The sequence below is a fragment of the Rhineura floridana genome, chromosome 1, assembly GCF_030035675.1.
Source record: "Rhineura floridana isolate rRhiFlo1 chromosome 1, rRhiFlo1.hap2, whole genome shotgun sequence".
NCBI classification, from domain to species: domain Eukaryota; kingdom Metazoa; phylum Chordata; class Lepidosauria; order Squamata; family Rhineuridae; genus Rhineura; species Rhineura floridana.
This window is the reverse complement of record NC_084480.1, coordinates 83,601,688-83,628,574: the sequence shown is the minus strand read 5'-3', so window position 1 is coordinate 83,628,574 and position 26,887 is coordinate 83,601,688.

The following is a 26,887-nucleotide window of genomic DNA, read 5'->3' as shown; positions in this document are numbered from 1 at the left end:
TCTTGACTATTGTCTCCATTTTGGTTAATGATTGTGCCAAGATATTGATAATCCTTCACAAGTTCAATGTCTTCATTGTCAACTGTAAAGTTACATAAATCTTCTGTTGTCATTACTTTAGTCTTCTTGACATTCAGCTGTAGTCCTGCTTTTGTGCTTTCCTCTTTAACTTTCATCAGCATTAGTTTCAAATCATTACTGGTTTCTGCTAGTAGTATGGTATCATCTGCATATAATAAATTATTGATATTTCTCCCTCCAATTTTCACACCTCCTCCTTCTTGGTCCAATCCTGCTTTCCGTATGATATGTTCTGCATATAGATTAAACAAACAGGGTGATAAAATACACCCCTGTCTCACACCCTTTCCGATGGGGAACCAATCAGTTTCTCCATATTCTGTTCTTACAGTAGCCTCTTGTCCAGAGTATAGTTTGCTCATCAGGACAGGTGCTGTGGCACCCCCATTTCTTTTAAAGCATTCCATAGTTTTTCATGATCTACACAGTCAAAGGCTTTGCTGTAATCTATAAAGCACAGAGTGTTTTTCTTCTGAAATTCCTTGGTCCATTCCATTATCCAACGTATGTTTGCAATATGATCTCTGGTACCTCTTCCCTTTCTAAATCCAGCTTGGACATGTGGCATTTCTCGCTCTATATATGGCAAGAGCCTTTGTTGTAGAATCTTGAGCATTACTTTACTTGCATGGGATATTAAGGCAATAGTTTGATAATTACTGCATCCCCTGGGATCCCCTTTCTTTGGAATTGGGATGTATATGGAATGCTTCCAGTCTGTGGGCCATTATTTACTTTTCCATATTTCTTGACAGATTTTTGTCAAAATTTGGACTGATTCAGTCTCAGTAGCTTGTAGCAGCTCTATTGGTATACCATCTATTCCTGGTGATTTGTTTCTTCCAAGTATTTTAAGAGCAGCTTTCACCTCACATTCTAAAAATTCTGATTCTTCATCATATGGTTCCTCCGTGAATGAATCTGTCATCCTGGCATCTCTTTTATAGAGTTCTTCAGTGTATTGCTTCCATCTTCCTTTTATTTCATCTCGGTCAGTCAGTGTTTTCCTGTTGATTATTCAACATCCCTACTCTTGGTTTAAATTTCCCTTTCATTTCTCTAATCTTTTGGAATAGGGCTCTTGTTCTACACTTTTTGTTGTCCTCTTCTATTTCTATACAATATTACCTCATTATTTCCATCTAAAGGGGCACTTGTGGGCTATAGGTCAACAAAAGCAAGACAAATTTAAAAAACTGCAACATTTGTGGTATGAAAAGTTGTAAGATTTCAGAAGGAAGCTATGGGACATGCACTGATTGGAAATGAAACAGTATGTATGCCACAAAAATTTTGCAGCCACAAATTATATTGAAAATCAGATTGCATATAACCATTCCAACTCCATCATGAGCACAAATAATCATGAATGCACAATAAATATGACACCTGAAGGGACCGTAAAAAGTATGGTGAGCATGCCTACCTAATGTTAATAGGAAGAAGGTTCCAAAGCACAAGTGCTGCAACACCAAAAGATCAACTGCTAACAGATGTGGAATGAACATTATGTGGCACTTTTAGAAGTTCAAGTTCCACAGACCGAAGCAGTCACGTAGGTACATATGGGACAAAGTGATCTTTCAAGTAAGCTTTATATATATTCACTAATAGGCAAAAAACCTTGCGGTTTAAGAACATACCTATAGCCCACAGATATTTCTATCAAACTTTAAAAAGCAGGGAAATTGGGCAGCTATAGTGAATGCACCAAGGGAGCAGGAGACCTGACCTCCTCTCTGAGATATGAAGAGAAAGGCACATGTTACCAAATTCTTCCAAGCTACACAGCAAGTGGATTCGACTGTAAAAGACCAACCCAAATTGTGTTTGCATTTTGACAAATTTGTAGGGCAGTACAATATCTCAGAGAGGAGGTCAGGGCTTTGTTTTTTCTCTCTCTTTTTAGACTTTGAACTCTATTCTCTCTGACTGTTTTGTGTATCGCCATGAAAATTGAGAGGGTTGTTAAGCAAGCGTTTCTGAGTTCATGACTATACGTTTTGTAAGGTTTTGTTTTGAAATGAGCTTATGGGAAGCATCAGAATGGCATGGGGGTATTTTCAATTTAACATTGCAGATTGTGAAAAATCCATGCTGGCTATAGTATACAGCCACTCTCATGGCTGTATAGATAATAAAACTTGAACTTGACCCTGTAATAAGTAGGTAGACACTGCAGAGATGTAAAATGTTTATAGGATCTCACTCATACATTATTCTGCACTGATTGCCATTCCTGAACCAACCACTAGGGGAGCCCACACAGATTGATTTGCCTGTCATTTTTTCTGCAGTTACTTTGCCTATAGATTGATTTTTGTAGTGAAATTGTTTTAGAATGTTACATATCTAACTAAAGCCTTTCAGTTCTGTTCTGCATAAGTGTTCATTGACCACCAGATGTGTTTGGTTTTTGCATGTATAGCCTTATTTACTTGAATGGGAGTCAGAGATTTTCTAGGTTTTTGAAAAAATAAAATGCAAGAAATGCACATGCAAATCTGTTTTGTCGTGGATGTAGGCATCTCTTTTACTCTATATATTCCCAGCACTCATGGCAGTAATTTGGTGCTGGAAAAATAAGTTTGTTTTCAAGCATACAGCACACTTACACAAACGTAATGAGTCTCTGTTGAATAGTTATTGTGGTGAGTAATATAACTCTTCTATTAAACATTAGGAGGAAGTTTCAAATGGGAAGAGTTGTGGAACAGGAGGTGAGGGGGCTCTCCTTTGCTAGAGGTACTTAAGCAGAGGCTGGGTGGTCATCTGCCAGGGATGCTGAAATTCCTGCCTGCATTGCAGATCCTGCATAGAACAGGAGATGGGACAAGATGACTTCCAAGATCCATTCTAACTCTGTCATTGCATGGATTTATTACTGTGAGCTTAATTGCCTCTCAAAAAAATGAGTAAGAATGAATAATTTGTCCTTCTTGTTGTCATCCTATAGGCATCTAGTGGGCCACTGTGAAAATAGGATGCTGGACTAGATGGGCCACTGGCCTGATCCTTCTTGTGTTCTTATCTGTCCTTAAATTTGGGGCAGTGTCATAGCTCAATGTGCTTTACATGCAAAGGATCTGAGGTTCAATCCGCAGCATCTCCAGGTAGAGCTGGAAAGGACTCCTTCCTGAAATCTTGAGTCACTGTCAGTCAGTTTATACAACACTGAGCTAGATGGATCAATGGTCTGGCCCAGTATAAGGCAACTTCATCTGTTCCTAACTTGCATACAACTAAGACAGCAAACACATCCCTCACAAAGATATATTTCCACTTTTTTTTTTGTTTGCTTAACTCATTTCCAGTGGATATCAACCCTTTGCTTTACTAAATGTTTATTGGAATGGTGATTTTGCCACATGTAGGGATGGGCAAAAATGTAGTTTTGGTTTTTCTCAGTTTGAAATTTTTCTAATCCTATGTTTAATTCTCCACATTTCCACAACAGTTTGCCATTTTTTTAAGTCCTCATGAAAATTCACCAGCATTTTAATACAAATTCCTCCTAATATACACATTTGTATATGTAATTTTGCCTAATATACAGATTTTTGCAAAGCAATTTCCCCTAATATAATGGCTTGCATCCAACAAAGTTATCCCAAGACTTCCACTTATACAACAGATCTTCCTCTCCCCCTTCTTTCTCCATGTGGCCCTGAACCCCCCAAATCACTTTTGGGGATTCTCCAACCTTCCCGAGTAGATTTAGGTGGATGTAAGGAAAGGAGTGGAAGAGGCAGTCCCATTACATGGGCATTATTGTATGTTATTTTCACTATTATATGTGTTGATATGCATACTTTATTCTTGTATATGCATGTTTGTACATATTACTTGAGAGTACAACAGCACTGGAAAATTTGAAGAAGTGGAAATTTTGAAAGATGAATGTGTTTTGGCGTGCATATTGTTTTGGAAAGTGTGAAATGTGTTAGTTCACCTTTAAATGCGAAATGAAGCAAATTTCTCTCCCATCCCTAGCCACATAGAGTATCTTTCATTTTTACTGCATTTTTAGCTTGTGTTCCCTTTTCACCACAAAATGCTGATAAGAATCAACAGTTCAAATGCTTCTATAGACATTCTTGAAAATCATTTTTGGCAATAAATGTGAACAGGAATAACAAATAAACAAATTCCTATTATTATCATCATTATATTTATTGTTCTGCAGCAGTGCAATAGAATTAAATTCTGCAACAATTTTGCCTTCCCCCAAACATTAACTTTCCAAAATGAATTGCTACCTGGACTCTCAATGTTTTTATTTCCCCCCCTACTTTCAGTGGTTGTCCTGACAACCTTAAGGACATTCATTAGGGTTCTTCAAACAAAATAGGTGTAGTTTAGCATTTGGATGACACGGATGTTGTTCTATTTGCTCATTTTTAAATCTTCTGACAAAATAACTTTGCCAGAGGCCTCCGTATTAGGGTGACCAGGTCTCTGGTTTTCAGCTGGAGTTTCTGGTTTTTGGTTGTCCCCTCTGGTTCTCCGGCTAGCACCCCTTAATCTCCAGTCTCTCAGCTTCAATTAAAAAAAAACAATCAAGTTTCTAGGTGGTCTGGTTCCTGAGATTTACACCAAAATGTCGACCACTCCGTACGACTGTTAAATCTGTTTTACAGATCTTTATAACAGCTCCTAGCTCTAACTACAACTCCCATCAGCCCAATCCAGTGGCCGTGCTGGCTGGGGCTGATGGGAGTTGTAGTTTAAAAAAGTAACTTTTCCAAGCTCTTGCTCTAACCCTGCCCTTTCAGGATTGTAGCCAATAAATGAAGCCAGAGTTGTGACTTGTTGATCCAGGCATGCCTAGGCTTAATTCCAACGTCAGAAAATGGTGGCTTTGAGATTTTGCAGTTTGCGTAAGTAATATGGCTTAAAGTTTTTTTTCCTCTTGTGTGCAAGAGTCAGACCCTGGGCTATGAAATATGAAAGTATTTAATCCAATACTTGCTTTCCATGTACCTGGAGTAAACCCCATTGAACTCCATTAGGACTTACTTTTGAGTAGACATGGTTAGGATTGTGCTATAAATTAATGGGACTTTTGAGTAAACATAGCACAGACCTGTCTTTCTCTCCCCCTCCAATCCTATTTTTAAAGCAATTAGGCACCTAGGTATCAGTTTTTATTATGTAGGAAACTAATACTGATTTTTTAAAAAAATGTTCCTCAATGACCAACTGGCTTGACAATAAACTATTATATGGGGTGTATTTTTACACCTGCAAGTGTGTGTTTGTGTGTGTGTGTGTGGAACCTTTCCAACAACCATGTGAGGTAGGGTTGGTGATTGGAAACGAAGGCAGCTCACAATAAGAAATCAATCCGTTTAAAAACCAATAACCATAAAACAAGTATATACAGTTGCAAAACAGCTTAAAGTGGCATGATTCCAGATTTTGGGTTGGGTGAATGAAGTTTATTTATTTATTTATTATTTGATTTATATCCCGCCCTTCCTCCCAGTAGGAGCCCAGGATGGCAAACAAAAGCACTAAAAACACTTTAAAAATCATAAAAACAGACTTTAAAATATATTAAAACAAAACATCTTTAAAAACATTTTTAAAAGCTTTAAAACATTTTTTTTTAAAAAAGAAAAGGTTTAAAAACATATTAAAAAGCAATTCCAACACAGACACAGACTGGGATAAGGTCTCAACTTAAAAGGCTTGTTAAAAGAACAAGTTCCTTATCACTTGAGGGTACAGTTTTTCCTGGTTGAGTAAGCCCCATTGAATACATTGGGACTTGCTTCTGAGTAAACAAACATAGGATTGCACTGTAAATATTTGTACAGGTCGTGTAAATAATAAACATATTTGATAGTCATGCTTATATAAATATTTTGACATACTGTGTCCCAATAAGTATCCGATTTCACACTATGGTTGTACAATACTTCCTCTACATTTTAAGTGTGTCTTGGGGTGGTCATGGTTCTCCATTGTTTTCATCCTGAGGGGCAGATAGTCTGAGAGATGGTGAGTAGCCCATGGTCACCCACTACAGTTTATAGCTCATTTCCATTTTGAAAAATTAATTAAAACAATTTACATGCAGGCAAAATTTATTAAGTGGATTCACACAATATGTTTAAAGCACATCCAACTCACATTTAAACTGCACAACTTCCCCTAAAGAATCCTGGGAAGTGTCATTTCCCCCCCACAGGTATAGTACTCACCACTCTTAACAAACTGCAGTTCCCATGATTCTGTGGCAGGATTCATGTGCTTCAAATGGGTGTTGAATGTGCTTTAAATGAATGGTGTGGATCTGCCCTAGGTATGATGTGCATTCAAGAGTGAATTGAAAAGAACAATTTTAAAAGATACTTCTTACTCTTACTCATTTCTCAGACCTCTTTCTGAAGTAAAGGGTCAAAACTGTAAAGATGTTTGGAGCAGCCACTTTAACAGATAAGGGCAGGGCATTCCAGGCAGGGGGTTGCCAACCCTGCTTGGAGATGGATGTCTTTGCAGAGGATCCCTAGTCAAGCTTTACCAACAGCACAATCCAAACTATATCTACTCAGAAGTCAGTTCTGTTGAGTTCTATGGGGCTTAATCCCTTAGAATTTATAATTGTTTAGAATTGTAGCCTTCAGGAGCATCCATCTTTACTCCCCAATGCTTCCATCTAACATCTCCACAACACTAGGCTCCTTTGTCCCTACAGTGGCCTTCTGGTGACTGGCCTGGGCTGAAGACACTTAAACCCTTCTTGCTGAAAGCAAGTAGGCTAGATTAAATGTTCCCTACCCAGGCTCCATCTTTTAGCTAAGATTTCTATTTTAATTTCCAATCAGATATTTTTTTAATTGTATGCTCCAAGCAACTGTGATTGATGCTTAATGTATCATGTTTAATGACATCACTCGGGCCCGCCCTGTGACATCACTCGGGCCCGCCCTGTGACATCACTCGGGCCCGCCCTGTGACATCACTCGGGCCCTCCCTGTGACATCACTCGGGCCCTCCCTGTGACATCATTCGGGCCCACCCTGTGACATCATTCGGGCCAGCCTCCATGACATCACTCGGGCCCACCTCCATGTCATTACTTGGGCCCTCTCCTCAAATATCAGGTTTTGGGATGCTTCTGACCTGGCAACCCTACTCCGTATGTTTGCTCCAGCAGTTACATATAACATAAAAGGATACCAGATTTTGTGAACAATACTTTTTCTCCTTCAAGAGTGCACTCCTTTCTCCATTTTTGACTTGATGGGGCTTGAAAGGGACAAAGCTGCTCACACAGCCCAGAAGATGGGTAAAGGGGAAGGGGAGGGGAAGCACTGGTATTGCCTGGTAGCCCAGAAGGCAGCCTGCACTCCCTCCATCCCACCATAACTAATGTTGTGGCAGCTGAGGTACCACCGTCACCACTTCCTATAAAAGTGAGGAGAATGCAATGCAGGAAGCATTGTGCCGTTTGCCCTCAGTGATGTCATCACACTGGCAAATGTGATGAGCTTTGTGTCATCATGACATCATCATGCTCACTACATGATCTGTGATTGGCAGCTGGGAAGATTCCATGAATAACTTGTGAACTTTTTTTTCATAAAGAAAACATAACATTAAATATAACACAGTTTTATATGGTTCTTAGTTTCCAAATACTTAAAAAGATCCTTGTCCATGTGTCCTTTCTCTCTCTTTTTTGGCAAAATATCTTTGCAATCAACTGAAAAGTTCTTTTTCTTAATCTTCAGGAGATGAATAGCCTTTTCTGTGGTGGTCCCCACTCTCTGGAACTCCCTCCCATGTAATCTCCGACATGCCCCTTCCCTAGACGTATTCCACAAGGCCCTGAAGACGTGGCTATTCCAACAGGCCTATGAGGTCCTTGGAATGGGTAAATCTCCATGATTTTGTCATCTGTCGTATGCTGCTATTATAACTGTTTTTATATGTACCGATGACTGTCCAATATTTTATTTATTGTTATTATGTGATTGCATTTGAATTTTTGTATTTTATCTCATTTTAATGTACGTCGCCTAGAGTGGCTAATTGCCAGATAGGTGACAAACAAATTAAATATTATTATTATTATTATTATTATTATTATTATTATTATCCTGCTGCCCTGAAGCACTTCAGCTTCAGCTAGGTCCGGAAAGTCCACAGATTCAGCAAGGTCCTATGATTAAAGACTACATATACAAATAACTACCATTCAAATATATATATACTCCTCATATCCTTCCCTACTTCTGTACAATACAGATATACATATGTACCTTAATCAAGGGGTTAAAGACCAACTAAATAATAGCTTCTCTTGCAGCCACACCCAGGACCAACTTTTCTGCTCCACACTTGCTTTCTTCTTCAAACAGGGTTTTTCTGCTATGAAACCCTAGAGCCAACAATGGCCAAATGCACAATTTTAACCAGATTAAAAGATATAGATTGACAATCTTCAATAACAGCAGCATCAAAAGTATGTTCTCCTCTCCACTTTAACCTAAACTTCAATATTAGATCCCATGCACTATACCTAGATTTCCTAACTTTACCTAAACTCCACCATTCTTTTACTAAGGCAAGATTTAATTGTCTAGCCTCAGCATTGTTAGAAGGGAGATACCGGGGCATTCCACATAACCAACGTCTATGTCCATGCAGGACGGGTGAGTTAGAAACCCTTTTCCACACATTATTTATATGCCCACTATACTCTTTAGAACACTCCAGATATCTACTTCCATTCATCCAAAAGCTCAATAGCAAGTCTCCAGAAGTGATGCTGAGATGCTTTCTGAATGGCTCGAATAAGGCTCTCACGATCTCAGTTGCCAAATATGTATATGCAGCCCAAAACAAACGCTCTAAATCCTTCCCCTGAAAAGACTTGGGTGATATAACAACAAGTTTAAACAGTTGATATGCATTTTGTTTTTTAATTTATCTGTAACATTTATATTCTATACTTCTTACATCTCGTACTGTTAGTACCCTTTAGTTAAATATCTGAACTACAACTCATGTGATTTATATGTATTTTCTGTACTGGTCAATGACCGCAATAAATTATTATGTATGTATGCTATGAAACCCCACCCACCAGACTGAACCAACTAAAACAAGATTGTGGGGGTTACATGTGCGTGTGGATTTGCACTGAAGCGGTAGAGAGGAAACAAACATGGCTGTAAACAGCATGGAAAAATAAATTAAAACTAGGGGACATTTGGAGGAACATCTCAGCCTCCTTGAAAATACACCTTTAGTGCTGAAGGTGTTCACAGGAGGGCCTCTAGTGCATCCCTAATTGGGACAGATTCATTTTTCTTACTGCCAAGAATTAAAGCCTACTGCAGCAACTACTCCTAAGATTAGTTGGACACAACAGCCTTAAGGCTGAGAACAAAAAGATCAATGGCCTGGTATCTCTTCATTTTCTTGCACCATGCTGATTAGGCCCTTTACTTTGTTTAGTGTGTTAGGAAGGTAGCACTGGTAGATAGAAAAGACTATCTCCCTGAGGTAAATATATTGACATTTACAGACACAGCCTGAGCACAACATGAAGAGTGTAATGAGGAATTTGACTGCTTTCTCTGCGCTCTCAGGCTTTCTGGCTAAGCATTGCAGCATCCCACAGTGAATTACTAGCTACGAAGGAAGGGCTCTGTTTAGAGACTGACAACTGAGAGCATTTACGATTAGCTGAATTGATTAACCTTTACAAATGCGGTTACCTTTACGAGGATTTCCTTCCCCAGACCCAGCACTCGTTGAACAATATGCCTTATTGATTAAACACGCAGTCCTTTTACGATAGCTCTGATTTGCCAGTGACTTTGTCAGTCATAAAACCCACTTGGATAAAAAAAAAAAGAGGGGAGGGGAGGGAGAGAAAGAGGACCTGCCTGTTCTCTACCACAGGCTTGACAACAGCAAGTGATTGGCACCACGTAAATGGCTCCTCACACCTGAAGCTGAGGGAGGATGTGCTACAAAAACAAGAGCTGTAAATCTGCCTTCCGTATGCTCACAAAAAACCTTGGTCTGTGTATCAACAGAAATGAGTTATATCTTGCACGTCCTGTGCCTGAGATAAAGATTTCTGGGCTAAGTGAAAGAGATTGGCAGCTATGTTAGGAACATTATCTATGACAATGTATATATAGCTTATGTTATATATAGCATTGCATTTTGTGACGATAGCAGAATGCTCATTGGCACTAACTGGAATTCTTGACATTATTTAAAAAAGAAAAGAAATGGAAAGCTGATTGTGCTGTTCTTGCTCTCAGGCTCAGCCCCCAAATCTTTAAGCAGTCTCCCCAGTGACTGATGTCAGTCAACTACTCCGTATGCTTGGGAATAATGTCTATTATTGTCAGACGGATGTCTTCTTAACCTCATGCCCTATAAAAAATTTTCAACACGCAGAGAATCCCATCTGTGTGGCTTTGAAGGAGGCTCTTTTCCTTCCCCTTTCAAAGGATGAATTTCTGTGATCGTGAAGGTTAATGGACTGACAGCAGAGGTGGCTACAGTGCAGATTCATCTATGTTCTCACCATGGTCCTCCATGCACTTGGTATATCTGTTAAAACAGAGAGGGAATAACAGCAGCAGTCCGTCCCCCCCCCCCCGGCAATCCAGATAGAGGCTTTTCCTTACTCTGAACCTTTGATCCATTTTGGATCCTGTATCACATTATTTGGCTTATTTGGTCTTGGTCTGTGACTCAGCAGGCACTGATCAGAGGACACCAGCCTCATTTCATTTCATTAGGAGGGCTGCTGTATTTACATATAGACTGAGGAAAGCACCAGACTTGGTGGAATTGGTCAGGGCATGGTATTTGGCAGAATGTCTGAAACATTAAATATTCAAATTTAGTAATTGTTAAGTGTGGCAAATTTAAATTATTTCACATTCCTAGCAATCACTTAAAAATGAAAAACAAAACTGCAATTTGAAAAAAAACATCCATGGTATGAATAACTATTTGAAAGAGAGGCTATAATATTATTATGTTGCTTATTGGGTAAATAATATGTATAATTTAAACTATATGTTCATGTGCTGGTGTATCTTTAAGCCCCAGCCTGTATCATATTTAGATGGACATATGAAAGCCATTGATTATTTTCTTCATTAAAAAGGCAAAACAAAACATGATACTTTTCTGAAAAACAGAGGAACAATGATGGCACTCAGCCATTTCTTTTCTGAGTAACTAGGGATTCCCCCCCCTTCCAAGAAAAATCAGGGAGCTGCTGTAGCAAAGACTGTAGCACTCACAGCATGACAAACAAATTAGAAAACAGCAGATGCAGCACAAATTAAGATGTATTTAGCACAGCAGTCCATCAGATGTGTGAAAGTCTTTTGTATAGCAGCTTTACGAGATTGATGTATTGCACTTTCGACAGCTGATAATGAACCCTTCTAGCAATTAGAGGTGGAAATACTGAGGATTCAAAATTGGTGTGATTCCCAGTGGGGTGAAAAGAAACCACTGAAGAAAATGTTATTGTGAAAGTTACTCTTTGAGAAAAAAAATCACTAGATAATGCAAACATTTGAATAGAATTCGTCCCTTTCTGATGCTTTTCATACTAACAACTATCTAGACTCTCTTGTTCTTTCAATACAACACTCTGAATTTTTCATGCTGCCCTTTATGCTTAGAACTCTCTCACAGGACACCCACTGGGTGTCACCTCTCCAGTGCCAGCTCCAAACACTTTTGCTTCCTGAAGCAGAACCCAGATGGTGCCCACTACTAGGTCAGCTCTTTTGAATGGTCTTGCTGCACCATTCAAAATAAAGATGTGCTAAATATTCCATCCCCTACACCCATGCACATTTTATACTTTCACAGAACTATTCTTCCCTCCACAAAAATGTTTGTGTGGTGGGAATATACAGTGACTCTTGAGGGTGATTGGGCAAATGTTAAGAATTTTCAGCTGAAGGTCTTACTTTTACAGACAAGATGGCCAAGGATCTTTCTTTCTTTCTTTCTTTATTTCTTAACAAGGAGCCTTGCTGCTACTTCAGGAAGTAGTTGGCTGCTCTCAGCATTCCAGACTGCATTCCTGAGACAGAATACCCTGAGAACAAGGCTACTTTATTATGTATTATTATTCCCGGAGCCATCTTGGAAAAAAGGTGGCTGTCCCCATTGGCCACACTTCAGCCCAGCACTATTTCAGCCACCAATTCTCACCTTTCTCTATTCCCTCTCATGGCGAGGGGGAGGTAGGGATCTAACAGATCAGTTTAGTCCCTTTTGTTTCATTTTCACTGACACACAGTCGTAGGAGTGCTCCATCCTATTTTTTTTTTTTAAGAATCCATGGAAAGTTCACACTGAGGCCATAAATGTCATTATATACACTTTGTACACACAAAATATGTATTTTTATTGTTTTTCAATGTGTTTATAACATGTACATTTTAACCATAAAATATGTATTTTTACACCCACATACTGTTCAAAATCCAGTGAAGAGTGTAATCTGATTGGGAATTGTATACCAATCCACAAACAAGTTCAGGACTGTAGAACTGGGTCAGTCCACTGCAAAAAGCAGACCAAACGAATTCTTCCTCTGTCACTAATAGCAGGCCCACCCTTACCTTCAAACCCTAGTTTGATATTTATCTCTTCCATTAAGCCTTTGGCTTAGGCGGCAGCCCCAAATGAAGGGAAACTAAGTAGTTATAGCTTCATTTGTTCATCTTCCTCCCTTACTCCCCTTGCCTTTTTACCTCAACCTCCCTCTGTTGTCTTTCTCACAACCTCCCTCTCTAAATTTAGATTTGTAGCTTCTTGGAAGAGAGGGGTTGTCTTTTACTGATATTACTCTGCACAGTATCATGCACACTGAGTGGTATAAATAAATATAACTTAATATAGATATGATATAATTTTAGGTGCCATTAATGTTATGTGAACTTAAGGATTAATGTTATGTTTGTTGTGGTGTGCAATGTATTATTTTCTCTAATCTAGTATTATTTCTATAAACTGGTTTTAAATAGGAAGAAGCATATTAATAGTTTAGACCATTTGCATCTATTTAGCATGCTTCTTTATACATTTGTGTTAGGATCCAGGAATGATAAAAACTGGGGCAAACGTGGAAGAAAATATGAGTAAAGTAGGGATTGGATCCAACATTTCTAAAGCAGTTGGGTCCATTGCAGTTTGTCTAAGGCTGTAGAAGGATTACTCTTACTAGTCCAGCTTGGATATTGTCTCCACATATGGAGTGCACACTGACACATATGATAAGTACTTAAAAATGTACTGCCTTCAAGTCGATTCCGACTTATGGCGACCCTATGAATAGGGTTTTCATGAGGCTGAGAGGCAGTGACTGGCCCAAGGTCACCCAGTGAGCTTCATGGCTATGTGGGGATTTGAACCCTGGTCTCCCAGGTCGTAGTCCAACACCTTAACCACTACACCACACTGGCTCTCTAAAAACAGAAATTGGCAGTGGTGGGATTTGAACACACGCCCCCGAAGAGACTTGGAGCCTTAATCCAGTGCCTTAGACTGCTTGGCCACGCTACCTCCCTTTTTACTTATGTACTTATGTGCCTGTATTCATTCAAGGCCAATGTGGTTAGTGAGTCAGACTAGAGCTGTGGAGGCCGAGGTTCAAAAACTCATTTGGCCATGAAGCTTACTGGGTAACCTTGGACCAGTTGTTATCTCTCAGCCTATTTGTTATTGTGATGATAAAAGGGGTGGTGGAACCATATGTGCCACCTGAGCACCTTGGAGAAAAGGTAGCGTATTAAAAAACACACAGCAAATTAGTCAGTTTATTTATTTAAGTCACAAGGGCAACTCCTGGTGTAAGTGCATGTAACCATGTCTGTATAAAGGTATGTCTATGTCAGAAATTGTCTTGCATGAAGTAGTCTTCAGTTACTCTACCTCAAGAGGTAGTAGGCATTTGTAGATCTGGCTTATTTTTCTGGAGCAATTTGCAATACATTCAGAAACACAAGCATACATTCACCCCCCCCCTTTTAAATGATATTGTTATTTTATCCTCTTCGCTCCTCAAAACCTCTTTTCATAAATCAGGGTTCAATTCTGCTGAAAGTTGAGTCTTCCTATCTCCCATTTATTTAATGGGAGATGGAATCTTGGCAGTTCCTATGAGAGAAACCCCGCTGAGAGCTGAATATTAAACTGGAGTCAAGTGCTGTCTCTTACATAGATAATAATAGTTCTCATTTTTATAGTATTTCATCTGAGGATGTCAACTGCTTTACAAATTGCAGAAGCTCCAGCGTTATTTTTGCACTGATATATGAAGAAGTGCTTTTTAGAAAACAAGATTAATAAAACAGTGCACCCTCCCGAAATTTATAACAGCTATTCATTCAAAAACTACAAAATACATCTTCTGGTGTTCACTAAAATAATTAATTTAGTGTAGAGATATTTTTAAAACAAAGTATTTGGGTAGATTTTATTAGATTCCCTTTGGCAATAAAGATTTCAAAGGTGACTTTTAGATTATTAAAAAACTAAGGTATCAATTATGTTGAATGCATATTGCATTAATTTTTCATCTCTTAATATTAATGACAGTAATTTGTATCTGCATTGCAGTGACTTCCAGTGTATGATTCCTTGTCTAAATATATTTTATTTGAAAACAAGTTCTATAATCAAGGGACAAAAACTATAGCAGCCTTATACCAGGTGTATTTGCATGATGGCTCCTGAAAATTGCTTGGGAATTCTAAGAAACCAATAAATCAATGCAGTTTTGAAATCAGTGGTTAAAATCGGTGTAGTTTTGAAAGATCCAGTTCACCATCTTGATTCAAAATGGCATCCAACTGTGTCCAAATGTACCTACTCTTTGATCTTGGAATCATCAAGAAAAAATTGGTTACAATACATTAAGAGGTGTCCAAATTCAAAATGAACACACAAACAACATTCCAAAATATATAGTAGTTGCATGTAGCGTAATTGCAGCTCATGGGCAAAATAAGACACAGACACAGCAGTTTGGGTTGAACAAAGGGCCACTTTATTAAACTATAACAAAACCCCTTTTAAAGAGACCTGCAGAGGGAAAACCTTGGTGTGGGAACTGTCTATAAGCAAGTAGCTTGCCATACAGCTCTCGGGTGACAAACCTCTGCTGGGGCAAGGGCAACCCCATCTGCTTACCCCTTACCCCGGCCACACCCTGTAGGTGAGTAGGGGGGCCTTCCCACATCACCACCCCCTGGGGCTGTAAAACTCTGGGTGGATTCGGTAAGTTGGCCCTTAAGCAGCCCATATCCTGTCCTCGAGCCATAACACCCTGACAGACAGGTCTCTGGAACTGCCAATCACCTCCAAAGGTGCCTAAGGGGGCCACCTAGCTGTCCTTACTTACTTCCCTTCCCACACCTTTCCGCACCCATGCCTTAACAAAAACTGCCCCACTCAGGACATTAACATTTAGACCATGACAAATTAGCTGAATTAGCCAAAACCACCTATTAATGATGACACCCCCTAACCCGATTCCCTCCCACCCTCACAGTGTGGAGCAGGCAAAAAACTCTTTGGGAGTGTCAACAAGCATATAGATAGAGGTGATCCAGTGGACATAGTGTACTTAGACTTTCAAAAAGCGTTTGACAAGGTACCTCACCAAAGGCTTCTGAGGAAGCTTAGCAGTCATGGAATAAGAGGAGAGGTCCTCTTGTGGATAAGGAATTGGTTAAGAAGCAGAAAGCAGAGAGTAGGAATAAATGGACAGTTCTCCCAATGGAGGGCTGTAGAAAGTGGAGTCCCTCAAGGATCGGTATTGGGACCTGTACTTTTCAACTTGTTCATTAATGACCTAGAATTAGGAGTGAGCAGTGAAGTGGCCAAGTTTGCTGATGACACTAAATTGTTCAGGGTTGTTAAAACAAAAAGGGATTCCGAAGAGCTCCAAAAAGATCTCTCCAAACTGAGTGAATGGGTGGAAAAATGGCAAATGCAATTCAATATAAACAAGTGTAAAATTATGCATATTGGAGCAAAAAATCTGAATTTCACATATACGCTCATGGGGTCTGAACTGGCGGTGACCGACCAAGAGAGAGACGTCGGGGTTGTAGTGGACAGCACAATGAAAATGTCGACCCAGTGTGCGGCAGCTGTGAAAAAGGCAGATTCCATGCTAGGGATAATTAGGAAAGGTATTGAAAATAAAACAATCAAGATCATAATGCCGTTGTATAAATCTATGGTGCGGCCGCATTTGGAATACTGTGTACAGTTCTGGTCACCTCATCTCAAAAAGGATATTATAGAGTTGGAAAAGGTTCAGAAGAGGGCAACCAGAATGATCAAGGGGATGGAGCGACTCCCTTACGAGGAAAGGTTGCAGCATTTGGGGCTTTTTAGTTTAGAGAAAAGGTGGGTCAGAGGAGACATGATAGAAGTGTATAAAATTATGCATGGCATTGAGAAAGTGGATAGAGAAAAGTTCTTCTCCCTCTCTCATAATACTAGAACTCGTGGGCATTCAAAGAAGCTGAATGTTGGAAGATTCAGGACAGACAAAAGGAAGTACTTCTTTACTCAGCGCATAGTTAAACTATGGAATTTGCTCCCACAAGATGCAGTAATGGCCACCAGCTTGGATGGCTTTAAAAGAAGATTAGACAAATTCATGGAGGACAGGGCTATCAATGGCTACTAGCCATGATAGCTTTGCTCTGCCACCCTAGTCAGAGGCAGCATGCTTCTGAAAACCAGTTGCTGGAAGCCTCAGGAGGGGCGTGTGTTTTTGCAATTGGGTCCAGCTTGCAGGCTTCCCCCAGGCACCTGGTTGTCCACTGTGAGAATAGGATGCTGGACTAGATGGGCCACTGGCCTGATCCAGCAGGCTCTTCTTATGTTCTTATGTTAACCTGCCCGCCAACCAGGATGAGCAGGATAAAAGTTCCTACTCAGCCCCAAAGTGACCCAGAACACACCATGAATGAGGGAGGGTGGGGTGGGTGTTGCACGCCAAGAGGAGGAATAGGAGGGGTGGGATGGGCTTAAATAAGCCCCTGATTAAATAAGCCTCTCCCACATCACACGTTGCGCATGCATATTCCTTTTTTTACAATAATTTTTATTCAAATTTTCATAAAACAAACAAAACAATATCAAAAAACATAACACAATAAAAATAAAAATAAAAATAAAAAATTTGACTTCCGATTTGTCACAGATCAGCTATAAATATATAATATATATCAAACCTGTCCCTTAATACATACAAAATCACTTTTCTCCAAAGTCTATCTTAATTAATCGTCAAATCCCATTATCATCATTTCATTTTTATCTTTCAACAAAAAGTCCAAGAGAGGCTTCCATTCCTTAAGAAATGTATCTGTCGATTTTTCTCTAAGTAAACATGTCAATTTATCCATCTCTACTAAGTCCATTAATTTCAATAGCCATTCTTCCGTTGTTGGTGTTGATTCCATTTTCCACTTTTGTGCATATAATAATCTTGCTGCCGTAATCATATATAATATTATTCTTCCATATTTCTTTTCTATTTGTTTATCCATAAAACCCAATAAAAAAAATTCTGGTTTTGACTGAATATTTATCTTTAGAATTTTTTGCATCATCCTACCTATCTGTGCCCAAAATAATTTTGCCTGTTTACACAACCACCACATATGATAAAATGATCCTTCTTGTTGTTTACATTTCCAACAAACATTAGAAACATTGCTATACATTTTTTACAACTTTTCTGGTGTCATGTACCAATGATACATCATTTTATAGAAATTTTCTTTAAGATTATAGCATAATGTAAATCTCAAGCCTTTTTTCCACATATTTTCCCATTGATCCATTTGTATATTATAACCAAAATTTTTTGCCCACTTTACCACACACTGTTTCACTTGTTCTTCTTCCATATCCATTTTCAGCAAGAGTTTATACATTTTCGCAATTATATTTTCATCATTTGTACACAAACCTATTTCAAAATCAGATTTACTTATTTCAAACCCATACATTTTCTTATCCATTTTATATCTCTCTAACAATTGTAAATAGGCAAACCATTGAGAACTATATCCTTCCTTTATCAGTTGTTCTCTCTCTTTCATTATATATTCTCCATGTACATTTTCTAAAAGTTCTTGATAAGTTAACCATTTCTCTTTTCCAGCCGTTTCTCTTCTATAAAATGCTTCTTGACTTGAGACACATAATGGTATTTTCGAGTAAAATCTTGGTTTATATCTATTCCATATTTTCAACAGAGGACGTCTTATAAAATGATTATTAAAATCCACATTAACTTTTACTTTATCATACCATAGATATCCATGCCATCCCCACTTCAGGTTATGACCCTCCAAATCCAATAGTCTTTTATTCCTCAATAATAACCATTCCTTTATCCAAACTAAACAACAGGCAGCATAATAAAGTCTCAAATTTGGTAATCCCAGTCCTCCTCTTTCTTTGGCATCTTGTAATAATTTAAATTTAACTCTTGGTTTTTTTCCCTGCCAAACAAATTTAGAAATATCTTTTTGCCATTGTTTAAAAGGTAAATCAGAGGATATTATAGGTATTGTTTGAAACAAAAACATCATTCTCGGCAATACATTCATTTTTATCATGGATATTCTGCCCATTAATGACATGTGATGTGTGACACTGCCCACCTTCAAGATGGCGACTGCAGCATCACCCCCAGCCACAATTATGCTCCGCCCATCCAGGCTGCATGCGGGCAAGCGGAGCGTCATTGCTCATTCACTCTACTCACAATCCAGAGAATTGTTCAACTAATTCCAGCTACCAGAGGACCTTTTTGACTCTCCCCGCCACAAAGCAGTGCCCCCTCTATCACATGGCAAATAGCATTTGAAATTCAGTAACATTTCCAAAGCAGTTTGTGGTGGGGCATGAGTAGTACTGTAATTAGATGGAAGCAGTTTGGTCTGAATGATCTCTCAATGATTTCCCCACTCCAACTCTGTGATTCTGAACGTGAAAAGAGACTGCCAAAGTGGGCTAAAACAGACAAGTGTGTCCTGGCATATTCCCTTTTTATGGGCCTCTATGATTGGCCTTTTCTTAACTAAGGAAATGACCAACAATTCTGGCCAGAAGGGGACATGACTTTCTGGCTACGTTCCCCCGTTCCTGGGGGAAATAGGGATGGGCAAATCTTTCCATTTTTTTTAGTTGCTCAGTTTTCAAATCTGATTTCTTTACAAGTAAAAAAGGCTTCACTTTTAAAAAATGAAGAGCTGTCAGGCACACTGTAGGCAGCCTCCCCATTTTTCTGCGCTTACAGAAAAGCCCAACTGAGGATGTCACGGGGTTTGCAGAAAGCATGGGAGCCTGAAAAGGCTGCAGAATGCAGACCACCAGATGATTTGTTGAGGAAGAACACTCGCACTCCCCCCTTGGCCACCTCAAAAGTAAGGTGAGTGCAACAAAACCCTTAGCCATGGAGACATCATAGACATTTTATCTCCATGCTGCAGATTTTCAAATGTAATTTCTTTTCTTGGTAATTTATGGAGAATGGTAAAAAAAATGGAGAAATAAAATGTTGGCATTACGCTAATCCTAGGTCATTTCCTCTCATTCCCTCAGGCAATCAAGTGGCACAATGGATAGTAATATACCTATATGCTTTGGTATCACTTGATTGATTCTGTCATTGGCAAGGGGAATTGATAAAATTAGTGATCTGTTTTTATGAATCTCCAGTCATTTCAACCCTCCTCAATATTTACAGTCACTTCACAATTTGAACTTTCAGAAAGGGTAAGTTATGTGTGTTATGATTCTGCTTTAATCCTTTTATCATAATATATTATTTATTTTTATTAAAAATACAATGGCAAAAATGTGTTAGCTCATTTTTTAAAAAGCAGTGCTGTTCTCATGAGAATCTCCTGATAGACCAAGTCACAATAACATATTATGAGGTATATTTTAATGAGCTTGATACCTGAAACCTTTAAAGAAATGTATAGGATGATGTTGCACCATTTTACCATGTACCACTTTTCCAGTCCTGCATACATTAGAGGTGAAACAAGGCAGCCACTAAAGAAGTTATCAGGCTGACCTTTTGTGTCTTGAAAAACCTTTCAGTGACTATTTAACTTTCAAGTCACAGCTTTTGACCTTCATTTCAGATACTGTATAATACAGGAAGTTATTAGCAGTTATCTCCTGATATGATTGTTATTACATTAGACCAGATTGCCAGGCAATACACACTGATTGCTTTTAATCAGGAGGCAAGATTATTCTGCCTGGGCAAATGAGTTGCTTCTTGCAGCTTTGGAGAGAGAGAGAGAGAAAAGAGAGAAAACAGTGAATTGACTTGCTTTGACATCTCTGGCCTTCTTTCTTACACACTGGCCAATAATTAAAAGGTAAAAGGTAAATTTGCATTTTTGTTTGCAGAACATCATGTGACACTCCATAATGCAGGAATGGGAAGCCTGGGGCCCTGCAGATGTTGCCCTGCATCATCCCTGTCCACTTGCCACGCTGACTGGGGGGCTGGCTAGAGCTGATGGAACTTGGAATCAAACAATATCTGGAGGGCCACTGGTAAAGGAATATTGGTAAAGAAATAGCTTTTAGGATAACTGTAGCTATAGTTAAAGATATTATTTATTTTTGAGATAACACACAGTTCTTGGTTTCTTTTAAAATTGTTGTTATTATACTGCTGCTGAACAGCTTTTGTGTGATCACTGAACTTTACAACTTCTTGGGGCTTGGTTACTTATAGTATGAAATACTTCTCTGTACTGTGCCCCCATGCTAAGATAAGAAAAGAAGTGAACATCCCATATCCCTCTTGTGAGGAATATAGAAGACTGGAGCTGTGAAAAAGGCTCTCACTAGTAATTACCTGAACTCATAAACTGTCCTCACCATGCCTTTATTGTGATTTCACCTGGGATTTTTGGACCTTTTGTCAGGTTTTCAGGGGCCTCTTATCACTGAAATATTCATGATGAAAGGGCAGGGCCAGTTCCTGGTGTAGTTTTGGTAGTGAACCAGTAGCAAACTGTGAATGCATTTTTGTGAATGCATACTTGTGCTAGGATGGAAAAACAACATTTTTAAATCCTTTCAATGTATCCTTAAAGCAATAGTCTCTAATATATTGTTGCACACCACCCCAATCTCTGAATGGTGAGAGATCCCTGCACTTGCCCAGGGTTTGGTTTCCTTGGAAAGAAGGTCAGCAGAGTCTATGGTGTCTTTATGAAATATGGCTTATTTACACACACATTCATAGCCTGAACATTAGATGGAGAGGTTCAAAGCATCAGCAGTCCAATAGATCTTGCCTTTCCATCAGGCTTATAGGCAGTGGCGTCACTAGGGTTAGTGTCATCCGGTGCGGTAACTCATGGAGTCACCCCCATGGACCTCCTCCCATACCAGACCATACAGAATCCTTTGTAATGTTTTTTGTACTAATGTTACTCGTAAATCGTAATTCCTGTATATCACTGAATGTAATGGCAATAGTAGTGACATAAACAACTAGCAAAATTACACCTTTAAATTACAATATCATATGCACAGCCTAAATGTATTTACATTTATACATAGTTTCATGTGGTTAAAGTGAAAATTCGGTAAGAAAACAATAGAATTCAAAGTAAAAACATTTAAGAACTACATCAAAATTATGTTCATTTTAACATTAAACTTTACTGTTACATGAGATACATTAATGGATTAGGTTTGCATAATCAATAACGGCCCAAATAATGTAGAAGTTGTAGACAAATGCATATGGAAATATACTCATAAATGAAATAATACCAAAAAAATAAACAGGAACAAATACACAAGCATTTCAGCACTTAGTGAACATCTCGACTAAATCAGAACTTTCCTTTCCTGGCCTTCAAAGCTGCGAACTTGTGAATCACTTCATCGAAATGAATGCCTTTCGCCAACTCACTTTCAATTGATAATATAGCAAGATGGGAAAGCCTTGACTGTCCCATGGTAGATCGCAAATAGTTCTTTATAAGTTTCAGCTTTGAAAAGCTCCTCTCACATGAAGCCACAGACACACAAATCGTCAGAAATAATTTTAGGCTTAGTGAAAGGGTTGGGAGAGATTCTACGAAGTCCCATTCAGCTATGAATGTCAAAACGTCTAATATTGCCCAATCTCTGGCTTTTTCCAGATCAATCTCTGCTGCTTTCAGGTGCCTTCTCAGCCTTGGTATTTCTATTAAAAGCTCACTCTTGGATACCTCATCATAGAAAGTGGTCAGTTTTGGAATGGACACCCTTAACTCTTCTTCAGTGGCAGATATGAGACTCTTCATTTGAACAGCCTCAAACATGGCTGCTACTTCCTTGATGGCTCTTGATCTGATCTGGAGTTCAAAATGAAAGCAATCAATGCACTCAAGCATCACCCTCTTATTTTCTTCTTGCAGAGTGAGTCCAGCATCGCTTGCTTGCTCCCCTGCCATCCTCTTCTTGAACCTGGGTCTTCTCTCTACTGCAATTCCATATTCGTCTGATTTTAAAAGCACCTGTTCAATTGCATGCTCCACTAGGTGACTGCGCTCCTTGTGCAGAAAAAGTCTTAGCGCCTCTAGCTTTGTCACCACCTTGTTGAGAGTTAAGCCCTTAGTCTGCAGGTACTGCTGTGTAAGATTAACTTCCTGAAGTACATCACACCAGAAGTACAGGTAGCACAGAAAAGTGCAATCACAGACAGCAGGTAAAAGACCTTGTGCTGCACCTCTTGTGTCCAAATTTTCATGTGGATCACAAAGAGCTTCAATCGCCACCACAAACTTTTCAAAGTACTAGTGATGGGATACCTGAAGGATCACCTCCTCACCCACCCAACCTCCCCATTCCCTAAGATCAAGAGGGGAAGTCCTTTGTGTCCCATCTAGAGTAGAGCATTTATTGATGGTGGCAGGAGATAAAGCTTTCCCCATGGGCTGCACCAATATTGTGGAACACTCTGTCGCATGAGGCTCAGGTAGTCCCATCTGTGGCTGTTTTTCATCAGTTGTCAAAAACATTTTTATCTGGCAGGCTTTTGCTTTGCTGAGTTTTTGATGTTTTTATTGACTGACAGTCCTTTCTTTATTTATTTATTTCTTTCACTATAGGGTGGTGTGATTTTAATTTGTTGTGTATTGCCCTGAGTGATGAAACACAGGGTCATTTCCTGAGCTGTTTCACTGAGTACCTTTCCCTTGAGGATGGGTGAGAGAAATACCACTACGCGAGGGGATGCCAGTTCTGTGGAAAACACCCATGTTATTGGCCTCATCTATATGGCTGAGTCACTTAGTCTGCAATCCAGTTGTCATGTCTGAGCCACAGGCAACTGTCCAAAATGAGCCAGGATATCAAAGCCAAAAAAACAAGCTGGAATCAGGGCCAAGGAGCCAATCAGTTGTCAGGCCAAGCACAAAACAGGAATCAGCATCCCTGAGCAATCCAGAAGACAGAGCTGAAGACAAGACCAGAAGTCAGGACTGAAGAGCAAACCAAAGTGTGCACAGTAATGTACCAGGTCCCAGGAAGCCCTTTGTTATTCAGGCAAGGCCTAATTCATATAGGAGAAGAAGCTCTTTAGTAGACCTTCCTGTCTAGGAGGGTCCAGTGGGCATTCTCAATAGGCTTTGTGGTACTTAGCAGCCTAGGTAGCAGTTCTGTTCCACAATTCTTTGCATTTACCACATGAAGCAGCTGAACACATCCCTGGCTGCTTCTGACACCTGTGAACACTTAAGGCCCACTGAACACAGTGGAACTTACTTCCAAGTAAACATGCATAGGATTGTGTTGCATTATGTTTTCCCCATCATGTGGGATCTGCTTACCGATAAACCTTTCCCATGGGGCTGGAAGAGCATTTCATTTATTTGCTCATTCATTTATGCATATTAAAATTCATAAGCCACTTTTTGGCCCAAAAGGACCCCCAAATCAGAATACAACAATAATAAAAAAAACTATTTAAAAATGTAAAACAACAAAATACAACAAAAATTGATCAGCTCTTTAAAGGGCACTTCTGTTCTACTAGATTCTATCCTAGTCGAAGACCAGACTTGTCAGAATCCTTTAGTTCTGCCCCAGATCTGTCATGCACTGTCATGATTCTGCTCCTTGCCAGTGGTGTGGTAGGGGGGAGATATTTTAAAACAAAACCTGTTCCTTCCCACTATACTACAACCCATGTTTCTGCTGGTATAGTAGGTCAAAGAGCTCTCAAACACTACAACAGCCTTCCCCAACTTGATGCCCTCCATAAGTTTTTGCACTACAGCTGTGGTGGCTGGGGCTGATGGAAGTTGTAATCTAAAACATCTGGATGGCACCAGGTTGGTAAAGACTGTGCTACAACATGAAAAATAAAGGCAGGTGTTGTGGTTTGTATGAAATCAGAGTGGTACATATGTGGCATAGGGTGAGAAGAGTACATCACTCATGACCATAGGGTACACATCCATTACAAGTGTCTTGCTTGGATGTCCTGGAGGCAAGATAAGGACCGTAGCTCAGTGGTAGAGCATCTGCCTTGCATGCAAAAAGGTCCCAGGTTCAATCCCCAGTATCTCCAAGTAAGGCTGGAAGAGGCTGTGTTTGTAACCCCGGAGATCCTTTGTCAGTCATGGACAATAGTTAGTTCTGACTCGGGAGTTGGTATAAAGCAGCTTCCTATATTCCTATGAGGGAATTGCATTCCCCCCCCTTCACATCATAAAATATGCCAGTTTGTTGTTGGGAAAACTTCATGAGCCGCGTGAAATTTCTAGCCCTATTTAAGATGTTGAGACCACAACAAGACTGCATAATCTGAATGCAACAAATCCATTGTTTAGAATGACTCAGGGGGGGGAGGGAAGAAAGCGCCCTAACCCGAAGTAACTGGGTTGCTGTGTGTAGATCTAGCTTTTAAGTGGATTTCTGGGAAGAAGCTATCAGTGTCGATTGCCATTGTACCGTGCATTGAACAATTCTTGTTTGACCAGCCCCTGCCAAATGGTAATACATTGGCATTGCCTCTCTCACTCACACACACACACACACACACACTCCCTTTCTAACAATTCCTCCCCTGTTCCCTCCTCCCTGCTCTGGAGAATAGCCCTCAATTCTTTTGTGAAACTGACAAGCTTAAACAAACAAATAGATCGCACAACCTTTCCTCCCCCTGCCTCAGGTGCGCTCCTCCCCTCCCCCATCCCACCTTCGCCTTGTCGTGGCTTTGCAGTTAGGGCCGCCGCTGGGGGAGGGAAATGTGCCACTTCCCGGTGGGAATGGAGGGAGGCCATGAGGTGCCTGGGTGGGGAAGAGTCTAGTCCACATCCAAGCTGAGGAGAGAGCGAGTGAGAGGTGAATGGAGTGCCATGCCAGGAGAAGGGGCAGAGCCGTGCTCAGAATGTTCAGCTGCCTGCCCTGCTTCCTGGTGCCTAGGAAGCTTATCCTCTGGGTGTCACACCCCTCTCATGGTGTCACCCGGTGCGGTCTGCATCCCCCACACCTGCCTAGTGATGCCACTGCTTATAGGAAGCATCCTGAAGCCATGGTACAGGGAGCCAGTCTCCAGGTGCAGGGTCCCACATTAGAGGCTGGAAATCATCTATCTCAACCCCCAAACCCAGAACACTACCCCCTTCCCTGACAAAGGTCTGTCCCAGACCTACAAACAGACAATAGAATAACAGCTTTTCCTATAAAGAAATAACAGATATAGCTTAATAAGACATTGAACTATACATCATCAAAAGCATAGTCATAGTACAGTAGCATTTCCACACAACACAAATTTAAAAACAGCCCATTCCTTTACAGCAAGTTTTCAATTAATTACTCTCTCTTTAGGCTTCCTCTTCTTTCTTGGAGCTCCCAGTCACAGTTCTGCATCCAAACCACTTACCCAGTCCTCATACTTGGCAGTGCCCAAGATAATGAGTTCCCAACATGTTTAAGCCAGATTACAGCCTCCGTACTGGAGCTCCTTTGTCCTGCTTTGTGCCACTATAGGACAGCAGCCCTCAAACACACACACATTTTCCCTTGCTCCCCCACACAGTTGTGCACACACACAATCTAACAGGCATAGTATAACAATGCAAAAACCTATCAGCATAATTCCTAAAAAATCATTAAACAGTTCATATCCCATTCCAAAAGGCAATACTAAAAACACCAGGAAAAATTCCTACAGCAAATCAGTACACAGTCCCATAAGCATGACCTGCACTCCCAAACCATGCAGTTGCCCAAATGGCCCTTTGTCTTGGGGCTTCATGGAGTCCCCAATCCAAGCTTATCCCTGTTGCTGCCTGCAGGGTCTTGGGACACATCTCCAGGAGCACACATATTTTCTCATCAGCACACAGCAGACGGTAAGCATCTTCCTCCCATTCTTCACTCTGGGAAAAGCCTTTAAGCCAGTCCACCTCATCTCCTGCCTGAAACTCTAAATCAAAGTCCTGACACAAGTCTTTATCTAGGGGCATCTTCTTCAGGACTAGCTGGCCTAGCCCACCCAGATTGGCAGAAAGAAATCTTCTCTGTTCTCCCTCACAATCTCCAGTGTAAATCATGGGCCCAAACAGAGGCAGGTAACCCTCCCAGTGTCTCTTGCCCTCCAGACCCACAGAACCCTGTATGCCTCTCCAGGGCCGGTGCTATCATTAGGCCAACTAGGCAGCCGCCTAGGGTGCAGACCTCAGAGGGGCGCAGTACTGACCTTTGAGGG